Here is a 12,576-nt window from a genome sequence, read left to right on the forward strand (position 1 = left end):
GAAAAAGTCTTGAGCATTTCAGTTGATCTGAAGTTTACCGTAATTATAAGGTGCAATGTAACTATTGAAAAGCTAAAAATATTAGCATGCTACCAGGAAAGTCGCTAGCTCCCTTAATAGAATAACTTTCTAATTCTCCAGGCTTGGCAGTGGACGGAGTCTCCAGTTATGGAGGAGTGGATGGACCTCATTACTGTTCCCCTACTCTTTAGGAGATCCTGTTGGCACCAACAAGCTGTACACTGTATATTCTTATTCTGGAACAAGCTATAATTTAACTAAAGGCTCCAGGAAACTGGAGGGAATTTCCACACAAAGACTACCATACACAATCAGCCTCTAGGAATGGCACTTCTTAGAGAACAGAACCCTAGCTCTTCTCAGGGTCCCCTGTGGGGGTGACCTCCTGTCCAGCCAGAGGGTTATAGCCCCTTGATAACCATCCATTCGCTTCCCTATGCAGCATCTAATTTCTCCATCACCCAAGAGCCTCCAAACACTTCTAAAGACCCATAGTAGAGTAAGGAAGATGATCCGTTCCTTTTTAATTGTAGACTCCCTTCCAAGTTACAATTCTATTCCCAGGATGTTTCTTTTCCATGGATAACTGACACTACTCTGGGAATGACTACTTCATTACAATGAGACCTCAATTTCTGCTCATGTGATTGGCATTTCCTTGGCCTTAATAAGACAAACATGTCATAATACAATAAACTGATGTTAGTACAAGATACACACATACGAGCAGAGCGTGGATGTCCTTTCTATCACACTGTATTATTACCAGTATTAAGAAATAATGCCTCTGATTTTACAGTATACCAAATCTTTTTTCTTTTCTTTTTTTTTTTTGAGGAAGATTAGCCGAGTTAACTGCTGCCAATCCTCCTCTTTTTGCTGAGTAAGACTGGCCCTGAGCTAACATCCGTGTCCATCTTCCTCTACTTTATATGTGGGACACGTGCCACAGCATGGCTGGCAAGCAGTGCCATGTCTGTACCCGGGATCTGAACCAGCGAACCCAGAGCCGCCAAAGTGGAATGTGCACACTTAACTGCTGCACGACCCGGCTGGCACACAGTATACCAAATCTTGAATGTTAAATTCAATTCTGCACATCAAAACTCAAGGGAAACTTTAGCAAACTGTTGTGTTTCCCAAAGAAGCAGCCTAGATTGAAGAAATTGGGAAAATGAAGCTTAGAGAATCAGGAAGATATCACAGCTCTCTTCAAATTCCATTCAGATGAGGAAGCTCTTGAAGGACGTTCCAACAGTGTAATTTTCAAGGTTCTTTTCCTCTCAAAGATTTCTGATTCTCTGAGTTGTTCTGTTTCATTCTAGATATAACCAAGACCATTGGGTACAAATGCAGGGAAGCTGACTGGGTCAATATGATTAAAAACAAAAACTCGCAAATACATAGAAAGGTCCCCATAAAAAGGCGGCCTTAGGATGTATGCTGTCTATTGTTTACAATCTCTCAGGAATTCCACTGGAATGAGTGCTGGCTAGTGAGTGGTAAATAGCACAGGGTCTGCAGCTGGATTGTTTGATTTAAATCCTGGATCCACCACTCACTACCTGAGACCTTGGGCATGCTATTTAAACTCTCTGTTTCCCACTTACTTCTTTAGCTGTGTAATGGGGATAACAATAAGGTCGTTAATGGGATAAAATGAATTCTAATTGAAAACTTCATAGAACAATGAAAGGCATATATTAAACGCAATAATTGTTGGGTATTATTAGGTCCTTCCAAACACTAACATTCTGTGATTGTAATCTTAGTTGTTTTCATCTTTCCTGACATTTTTTATAGATAAGAAAGAGTTCATTAATATAACACCCAGATAGGGCAAATGCTTGGGTTGATGAGCTGTTTTGGCTGTGTGCTACGGTTTAAAGGCCACTTAGTAGAAATATGAAACAGGTTTTAAAATAAGTAAGTTTATATTGTTGCAAAAACTATTTATAATTTGGTGCTTCTTAGGTGACTTTGAATTAAATTTAATTTAGCATTAATAAGAAAAACTTAAGTACAAGAATAGTAAATACTGAAAAAAATGTAAGCAATGCAAAATTGCCTAAGTAAATGAAAAATTCTTCTGGGCTAATTTTTTTTTTTTTTTAAACAGGTTCTTCACATCACATCTATTATCTTCTTTAATTCTCCTAGCAATCCTGTGAGGTAGGTACTTTTATTTAACTCCATTTTCCTGAGGAGAAACTTGAGGTTTGAGAGGTTAAATACCTTCCTCAAGGTCACATAATTAGTAAGCGGAGTCAGGATTAACGCCAAGTCTGTCTGACATCAAAATCCATGCCCTTAAATGTTACATTGTTCCCAACATATTCAAGAAAAATCATGTAATTAGAAGCATGGCTATGAAAACTTATGGGGCACACGTCAACAACCATAACAACAGTTACAGTATAAGATTTCATCATCTTATTTGATAAGGATTTATAAAAAGAAAGATTTTTACATATTTATTCACCAAAGATTTACTGAGCACTGTTCAGAGATTCCTGTCCTTATAGAGCTTACATAAAGAGGTCTTTCCAGGAAGCAAAAACATTTCAAGGAAGTAGGAGAGAGGCACTACAAAAATGACAAAGAACCAAATGGAGATGGTAAGCATGAATAAATTTCACCCAGGTTCTGGGTGATCTAATTATCATTGGCTCATACATGAGTTGCCAGTGAATGAAATACCAAGAAAATAGTGAACTTGGGGACTACATTAAAAGCTTATACTAATTAAAGCCTGCATATGGAAATTAGTAGCCTTCGAATTTCTATAATTAAAATCCAATTATCTTTTTTCCCTGTATCTGTATAATAGTAATATTAGTGATTTGGACTCATCTTTATTGTAAACTCCTTAAGACAGAAATAAAGATATATTTATTATCTTTGACATGCTAACAGGTAGTCACTGAAATATGCTTGTGGGTAAAAATGGTCTGAATTAAATATGAATCCGTTACTTGTTACTTGTGTGACCTTAGGCAACCTACTTAACCTCTCTGTCTGTCTCAAGTTTCTTATCTGTAAAATAAAGATAATAAGAGTTCCTACTCATATAGTTTGTTGTGAGGGTTATATTAGATAATATGTTTAAAGTACTTAGCACAGGATTTGACACAGTAAGTACTCAGTAAAACTTAACTGTTATTAAGTACTGTCTCTCTTTTTTTTCCTGTTTAACATTATTTACTTTTTTTTAATTAATGTTATGATAGATTACAACCTTGTGAGATTACAGTTGTACATTTTTGTTAGTCATGTTGTGGGTACACCACTTCCCCCTCTGTGCCCTCCCCCCACCCCCCCTTTTCCCTGGTAACCACTGATCAGATCTCCTTATCAATATACTAATTTCCACCTATGAGTGGAGTCATATAGAGTTCGTCTTTCTCTGACTGGCTTATTTCGCTTAACATAATACCCTCGAGGTCCATCCACGTTGTTGTGAATGGGCCAATTTTGTCTTTTTTTATGGCTGAGTAGTATTCCATTGTGTATATATACCACATCTTCTTTATCCAATCATCAGTTTCTGGGCATGTAGGCTGGTTCCACGTCTTGGCTATTGTAAATAATGCTGCGATGAACATAGGGGTGCAACGGACTCTTGAGATTTCTGATATCAGGTTCTTAGGATAGATACCCAGTAATGGGATGGCTGGGTCATAGGGTATTTCTATTTTTAACTTTTTGAGAAATCTCCATACTGTTTTCCATAGTGGCTGTACCAGTTTGCATTCCCACCAACAGTGTATGAGGGTTCCTTTTTCTCCACAACCTCTCCAACATTTGTCACTCTTGGTTTTGGATGTTTTTGCCAATCTAACGGGTGTAAGGTGATATCTTAGTGTAGTTTTGATTTGCATTTCCCTGATGATTAGTGATGATGAACATCTTTTCATGTGTCTATTGGCCATATTCATATCTTCTTTTGAGAAATGTCTGTTCATGTCCTCTGCCCAGTTTTTGATCGGGTTGTTTGTTTTTTTGTTGTTAAGCAGTGTGAGTTCTTTGTATATTATGGAGATTAACCCTTTGTTGGATAAGTGGCTTGTAAATATTTTTTCCCAATTAGTGAGCTGTTTTTTTGTTTCAATCCTGTTTTCCCTTGCCTTGAAGAAGCTCTTTAGTCTGATGAAGTCCCATTTGTTTATTCTTTCTATTGTTTCCCTCAACTGAGGAGTTACAGTGTCCGAAAAGATTCTTTTGAAACTGATGTCAAAGAGTGTACTGCCTATATTCTCTTCCAAAAGACTTATTGTCTCAGGCCTAATCTTTAGGTCTTTGATCCATTTTGAGTTTATTTTGGTGTGTGGTGAAAAAGACTGGTCAATTTTCAATCTTTTGCATGTGGCTGTCCAGTTTTCCCAGCACCATTTGTTGAAGAGACTTTCTTTTCTCCATTGTAGGCCCTCTGCTCCTTTGTCAAAGATTAGCTGTCCATAGATGTGTGGTTTTAGCTCTGGGCTTTCAATTCTGTTCCATTGATCTGTGGACCTGTTTTTGTACCAGTACCATGCTGTTTTGATCACTGTAGCTTTGTAGTATGTTTTGAAATCGGGGATTGTGATTCCGCCGGCTTTGTTTTTCTTGCTCAGGATTGCTTTAGCAATTCGCGGTCTTTTGTTGCCCCATATGAATTTTAGGATTGTTTGTTCAATATCTGTGAAGAATGTTCTTGGGATTCTGATTGGGATAGCATTGAATCTGTATATTGCTTTAGGTAGTATGGACATTTTAACTATGTTTATTCTTCCAATCCATGTGCAAGGAATGTCTTTCCATCTCTTTATGTCATCGTCAATTTCTTTCGAGAAAGTCTTGTAGTTTTCATTGTATAGATCCTTCACTTCCTTGGTTAAGTTTATCCCAAGGTATTTTATTCTTTTCGTTGTGATTGTGAATGGGATTGAGTTCTTGAGTTCTTTTTCTGTTAGTTCATTGTTAGTGTACAGAAATGCTACTGATTTATGCACGTTAATTTTATACTCTGCTACTTTGCTGTAGTTGTTGATTATTTCTAATAGTTTTTCTGTGGATTCTTTGGGGTTTTCTATATATAAGATCATGTCGTCTGCAAACAACAAGAGTTTTACTTCTTCGTTACCTATTTGGATTCCTTTTATTTCTTTTTCCTGCCGAATTGCTCTGGCCAGCACCTCCAGTACTATGTTGAATAGGAGTGGTGAAAGTGGGCACCCTTGTCTTGTTCCTGTACTCAGAGGGATGGCTTTCAGTTTTTGTCCATTGAGTATGATGTTGGCTGTGGGTCTATCATATATGGCCTTTATTATGTTGAGGTACTTTCCTTCTATACCCATTTTACTGAGGGTTTTTATCATAAATGGGTGTTAGATCTTGTCGAATGCTTTCTCTGCATCTATTGAGATGATGATGTGGTTTTTGTTTTTCATTTTGTTGATGTAGTGTATCACGTTGATTGACTTGCGGATGTTGAACCATCCCTGTGTCCCTGGTATAAATCCCACTTGATCATGGTGTATAATCTTTTTGATGTATTGCTGTAATCGGTTTGCCAAAATTTTGTTGAGGATTTTTGCATCTATGTTCATCAGTGATATCGGCCTGTAGTGCTCCTTCTTTGTGTTGTCCTTGTCAGGTTTGGGGATCAGGGTAATGTTGGCTTCATAGAATGTGTTAGGGAGTTCTCCATCTTTCTCAATTTTCTGGAACAGTTTGAGGAGAATAGATATTAAGTCTTCTTTGAATGTTTGGTAGAATTCTCCAGAGAAGCTGTCTGGTCCTGGACTCTTATTTTTGGGGAGGTTTTTGATTACCGTTTCTATTTCCTTACTTGTGATTGGCCTATTCAGATTCTCCATTTCTTCCTGATTCAGTTTGGGGAGATTGTAGGAGTCTAGGAATTTGTCCATTTCTTCCAGGTTGTTCAATTTGTTGGCATATAGTTTTTCATAGTATTCTCTTATGATCTCTTGTATTTCATTGGTATCTGTTGTGATTTCTCCTCTGTCATTCCTAATTTTATTAATTTGTGATTTCTCTCTTCTTTTCTTGGTGAGTCTGGCTAGGGGTTTGTCAATTTTGTTAATTCTTTCGAAGAACCAACTCTTTGTTTCATTGATCCTTTCTATTGTCTTTTTTGTTTCAATATCGTTTATTTCTGCTCTTATTTTTATTATTTCCCTCCTTCTACTGACTCTGGGCTTTGTTTGTTCTTCTTTTTCTAGTTCTGTTAGGTGTCGTTTGAGCTTGCTTATGTGAGCTTTTTCTTGTTTAGTGAGGTGAGCCTGTATTGCGATGAATTTCCCTCTTAGGACTGCTTTTGCTGCATCCCAAATGATTTGGTATGTCATGTTCTCATTTTCATTAGTCTCCAGATAAAATTTGATTTCTTCTTTAGTTTCTTCAATGATCCATTGTTTGTTGAGAAGCGTGTTGTTTAGTCTCCACATTTTTGCACCTTTCTCTGCTTTTTTCTTGTAGTTGATTTCTAGTTTAATCGCATTATGATCAGAAAAGATGCTTGATATTATTTCAACTCTCTTGTATTTATTGATGTTTGCTTTGGTTCCCAAAATATGGTCAATCCTTGAGAATGTTCCATGTGCACTTGAGAAGAATGTGTAACCTGCTGTTTTTGGATGAAGTGTTCTCTATATATCTATTAAGTCCATCTGGTCTAATTTTTCATTTAATTCTATTATTTCCTTGTTGATTTTCTGTCTGGATGTTCTGTCCATTGGTGTTAATGGTGTGTTGAGGTCCCCTACTATTATTGTATTGTTGTTGATGTCTTCTTTTAGTTCTATTAAGAGTTGCTTTACAAATTTTGGTGCTCCTGTGTTGGGTGCGTATATATTTATAAGTGTTATGTCTTCTTGGTGGAGAGTCCCTTTTATCATTATATACTGTCCCTCTTTATCTTTCTTTATCTGTTTTGCTTTGAAATCTACCTTGTCTGATATTAGTATAGTGACACCTGCTTTCTTTTGTTCATTATTAGCTTGGAGTATTGTTCTCCATCCCTTCACTCTGAGTCTGTGTTTGTCTTTGGGGCTGAGGTGTGTTTCCTGGAGGCAGCATATTGTTGGATCTTGTTCTTTGATCCATCCTGCCACTCTGTGTCTTTTGATTGGGGAGTTCAATCCATTTACATTTAGAATGATTATTGAGATGTGGGGGCCTACCACTACCATTTTGTGTCTTGTTTTCCGGTTTTCTTCAGTTTCCTTTGTTTCTCGTCCCATGGTTTAATCTGTTCTGATGAAGAGCTGCTACTCTCTGTTGTTGTCCTTCTACTTATCTCCTCTGCTCTTGGTTTTGTAGCCCCTTTCCTTTTTGGATTTTTTAGGAATGAGGGTTTTCCTGAGGATTTCCTGAAGAGGAGGTTTTGTGGCAATGAACTCCCTTAATTTTTGTTTATCTGGGAAAGTTTTTATTTCTCCATCGTATTTGAAGGATATTTTCGCTGGGTAGAGAATTCTCGGCTGTAGATTTTTGTCCTTCAGATTTTTGAATATATCATTCCACTCTCTTCTCGCCTGTAGGTTTCTGCTGAGAAATCGGCTGATAGCCTGATGGGGGTTCCTTTGTAGGTTAGTTTCTTTTGCCTGGCTGTCCTTAGTATTTTCTCCTTGTCGTTGACTTTTGCTAGCTTCACTACTATATGGCGTGGAGTTGGTCTTCTTGCATTGATAAAGTTTGGAGATCTATTGGCTTCTGTCACCTGAAGATCCATCTCTCTCACCAGGTTTGGGAAGTTCTCAGCCATTATTTCTTGAATAGGCTTTCTGCCCCTTTCTCCTTCTCTTCTCCCTCTGGTATACCTATAATCCTTACGTTGCATCTCCTAATTGTGTCTGATAATTCTTGGAGAGTTTCTTCATTTCTTCTTAGTCTTGCTTCTCTCTCCTCCTCTGCCTGCAGCAATTCTATATTGCCATCTTCCAAATTGCTAATTCTTTCCTCCATATTATCGGCCCTACTGTTCAGAGCATCTAGATTTTTCTTAATCTCCTCTATTGTGTTCTTCAATTCCAATATTTCTGTTTGGTTCTTCTTTATCGTATCAAACTCTTTTGTGACATAGCTCCTGAACTCGTTGAGTTGTCGGTCAGAACTCTCTCTTAACTCATTGAGAATTTTAATGATGGCTGTTTTGAAGTCATCATCATTTAGGTTATATATCTCATTTTCTTTGGGATTGTTTTCTGTGTATTTGTTACTTTCTTTCGGTTCTGGAGATCTAATGTATTTTTTCATATTGCTTGATGTTGTTGATTTGTGCCTCCGCATGGAGATAGAGTTTAGTTGCTCCTTTCACTTGTTTCAGCTGCTGCGGTGGGGGAGCAGCTGTTTATACTGCACCAACCAGGAACCCTGTCCGCAGTTGCTAACTGGGCCTGGACCCCTCCTTGTAGCCACAGTGGCCCTTTGGATTCCCTCCTCTGCCATGGGTGCCGTCACAGGGGGGCTTCAGGCTGCTGGTGCCTACTGTTGCAGCCCACCTAGATGTGCTCTCTCCTTGGGGTCTGCAACGGTGTTATGGGCTTTTCCAGCGGCCAGGGGTGGGATCACTTATATTTGTCGCTCCGTTGCTGTCGGCACCCACAAAATCTCACTTGTCCTCTATGGGTCGCAGGAGAGCTATTGGCATCTTCTACAGTCTGTGGTTAGTTCACCTAGCTATGCTGCTTTTGCCCTGGGGTCTTCCAGCCTTGTGGCTGGCGGCTGGGTGCCTTCTACTGGTGCTGTGCAGAGGCTTTCCCTAAGGCTGCTGTGAGCCTGTAGGGTTTCCCCCTAGGCTACGAAGCTGGGTCTCTGGAACTCCCCCCAGCCCCAGTCCTCTCTGAGATCTCCGGCTATCCCTAGTCCCACGGGGTGGGCAACGGCAGCTGGGGGTCGCCCCGCCCTCTGGGATTCTCTCCGGGCCTCTCCCAGAGCCGTGAATGCTCGGCATGGCCCCTCTGCTAATGGCAGACAGAGAGTTTTGTTTGCTGCCCGGGCGGAACTCCGGTGCTTCCCGTCCGGGTCGCAGAGCCGGCCTTTGAAAGTTCCCCCAACTTCTGGGCTAATTTTTAAGCATATAAATTAACATATATAATTTTATACAGTTTGCCAAAAAATGGAATCATTCTCACACACTGATTTGAAATTTCCTTTTTTAAAAAAAATTAAGACAATTTTTTTGGAGTAGTTTTAGGTTCACAGCAAAATTGAGGGGAAGGTACAGAGATTTCCCTGAGACCCACTACTGCCACACAAGCACAGCCTCTCCCGTTGTCAACAGCCCCCACCAGAGTGTGCGTAAAAGAAACATCTCAGACTATTTCTTCAAACTCTGAGCCTGTGCCCAGTTGGGACATGAGCTGTTTGGTTTTAAGCAACAATGATGCCTTGCCTTTTTAAATAAGAGTAAAGAGTCACTGATTTGGAATATTAACAATGAAGACCACATGACAAAGGAGACAACGTGTCAATGTATGGAGTAAGCGGAAGTTTCTTATGTGTAAACAAAAAGTGAAGGTTGTCGTCAATTGAGAGTGTTTACCATTTTTCATGTGAATTGATGATGTGAGGTGCCATTTTCACTGTCTGCTTAAATCCTATCATGAAAGGATTTTTCTATTGGTCTGGGAACAGCAAAGAAGCAAAATTAGTACATCATATTCCTAATAGGTTTGAAATTAATAGAAAAACAGTTAAGTCAATTCTTTTTCCACTCCAGGTTTCCTTTGAATAATGAATTTCTTGAGCATTTAAAATGTGATAGGATTGACTCTAAATCAATTTAAACATTTTGTGACTGGAACAATCCATTTTATAACACAAGAATAATTTTTCATGTCACATTTCTAAAAAGAAATAAGTATTCACATATGGAAGAGAAGCCATGACTTTTTAAGAAAGATCATACATATGTACACTAAGAGAGAAGTTATATGCACTACAGTGTTCTAGTTTCTAGACATATCTGGAAACCACGTAAAGATATTATTCACATATTAGATTTCCACTTCCTATTAATTTTGACACCGGTTTAATTAAGTCAATTGGTAACACTGAATAACTGATGTGACCTTTGCAGAAGTAAAGTGATAGCTTAAGCTTAATTCTGAAAATGTGCATTATGAAGACAAGACATTGATTTCTACCCAAACATTGCTTATTGGATCAGAGACTTTTAAATTCATAAATGGAAAATTATCTTGCTAATTCTGTGCAAATCATCATGGGAATTGGAAGTAGATCCTGATTTATTCCTTTGCAGGGTCATTCCTATGTTGCCTAGTCATGCACCAAGGTCAACCCAGCTCACTTCTTAGTGCCATAGTTAAGCTCTTTTCAGTGCCTGAAGTATGGACTTGTATAGGATACTAAGATACTATCTTCTATACACTACTATTTCCTTTTATTTTTTGCTTAAGATTTTGTTAAATCTTTGTAGGACATAACTCTTCTATAGGAAGGCATTTTGTAGTCTATGTTGTCTTTAATTCTTTTATTCGACATGTATTAATTGAGTTCCAACATGGCCAGACACTGTTCTAGACAGTGGGGCTACAACTGCGAAGAACAGAGACCAAGATTCCTGCTGCGGAGATTCTAGTGCAGAGAGAAAAAATAAACTATAATAAATAGACAACTTAAATAGAATGTTGGAAGGCAAAAAGTGCTATGGAAAACAGGAAAAATGGAGTAGAAAAAGGGAGGTCAGGAGCTCCTGGTAGAGTTGTGGCGCAGTTTGCAGTGGTAAATGTGATAGTCAGGGCGGGCCTCACTGAGAAGTGATATTTGAGTAAAGACTGGAAGTGGTGAAGGAGCATTTGACAACAACAACAAAGACATGCTTTTCATTAAAACAACATGTTTTTAAAATATTAAGAGAGCATCGCAGATTTCCCTACGCCCAACCTGTTTTCCTATTAACCCTAGATCTATGGGTTAGCATCTTTTATATTTCTATTCCTTTCAGCTGCATTTATGTTGCTTAAATATAGAATTGAGCTTATTATTACATAATTGTTTCCTGATTTTTTTTTTTTAGATTTTGTATTAATTGAAGGCAGAAGGAAATGCTGAAGAAATGATGCTGTATTTTAAGCTAGGAAAGATATTTTGGAAATCCTTTTCTTCTTGATTTTTTTAAGAAAATGTTTCTGATGTGCATAGCATTGCTTTCATCTTCACTAAGAAAATGTAGCACGTAAATTATATAAATAACACTAAGAGCAGTAATGAATATTTATTCAGTGCTTATCATATACCAGTAAGATCTGGGGCTTGGTATTTACTCCACATTATTATCCTAACAAAATCCTTATAATAGTCCTGTGAGGTAGCTCACATTATCCCCATGTCACAGGTAAGGAAACCCAGATTACAGAAGTTAGTAAATGGCAGAACTATGAATTTAACTCATATCGCCTTCGATCCAAAATTTTACTGCTTAACTTGCCACTGAACCCAAGTATACACAGCACAGTTGTAAAAGGCAAGATCATTTTGGATAGCATGGACACGAACAATTTTTATTTTAAGAACTGTGTATTTACATGAAATTGACATTCTCACTAGGTCTCACGAGATGTGAGAGAGAAAGAAAGAAAGAAAGAGAAAGAAAGGGATCCTGACATTTGGAATGGTGACATTTGGGAAGATTTGGAGAAAGCTAAATCTCCGAACTGCCCAGAATCACTCACCTTTTCTCTTTCATATCTTGAGGAAGATATGGAAATCAACCTTTGATTGTTGAAAACAGCTAAACATTTCTCTTAAGAAAGTACTATCTTTTCACTAGTTACAAGAATATGAAATTACAGAGCCTCAGGGATAAAATGCATATTTAGATTTGGAAAAGAAAAGTTCCAACCAGAATTGACTAGTTTATATCTTTGAAAATTTTAGTTATATCATTTTCTCATTCAGTGTAGTAATTATTGATGAGAAGCTTCTGTGGTGAGGTAACCTGTTAGATCCTGATCCCTTGACTTCAAGAAGATGGCATAACACAGAGCCATTAATATTCCAGCCAATATAAAATGGCATTTGTGACATGTACATCCAAAGAATGGTCTGCTGCTCTATGAACAGCTGTGAAAGGAGGCTTGATTGTTCAGGGGGAAGTCTTCCCTGATGGGTTGGCGTTAACCAAGCAAAGAGGCAGGGACTAGCATTTCAAGTAGGCCAAATGGCATGTGCACGTACTCTGTGGTGGTAGGGATAATGTAAGAAGGAGGGACTTTAAGAAGGCCACCATGGCTAAGGTGGAGAGAGCAGTGTGAGCGAATGAGGTACAGTATGAGACTAGCTTTTTAAAACATTTTTTATTTTATTGAGGCCATAATAGTTTGTAACATTGTGAAATTTCATTATTTGTCAGTCACCATATATATGTGCCACTTTATCACTTATGCCCACTCCCCAACCCCCTTCCCCTTTGGTAACCACTAATCTGTTCTCTCTGTCCATATGTTCATCTTCCACATATGAGTAAAATCATACTGTGTTTGTCTTTCTCTGTCTGGCTTATTTTACTTGAAATAATACCCTCAAGGT

The 12,576-nt window shown here is 38.2% G+C and overlaps 1 long non-coding RNA gene across 1 annotated transcript in view; it reads left to right on the forward strand.

The window, feature by feature from the left end:
- Positions 1–1,334: 1,334 nt before the first annotated feature.
- Positions 1,335–12,576, forward strand: part of LOC138923824 (uncharacterized) — a 33,785-nt gene continuing 22,543 nt past the window's right edge. Inside the window, exons 1-3 of the long non-coding RNA XR_011437977.1 lie at positions 1,335–1,523; positions 1,825–1,947; positions 2,141–2,193. This is a non-coding gene — a long non-coding RNA (uncharacterized lncRNA). The remainder of the gene's footprint in view (positions 1,524–1,824; positions 1,948–2,140; positions 2,194–12,576) is intronic.

The sequence above is a fragment of the Equus caballus genome, chromosome 4 (assembly GCF_041296265.1).
Source record: "Equus caballus isolate H_3958 breed thoroughbred chromosome 4, TB-T2T, whole genome shotgun sequence".
Lineage (NCBI taxonomy): Eukaryota > Metazoa > Chordata > Mammalia > Perissodactyla > Equidae > Equus > Equus caballus.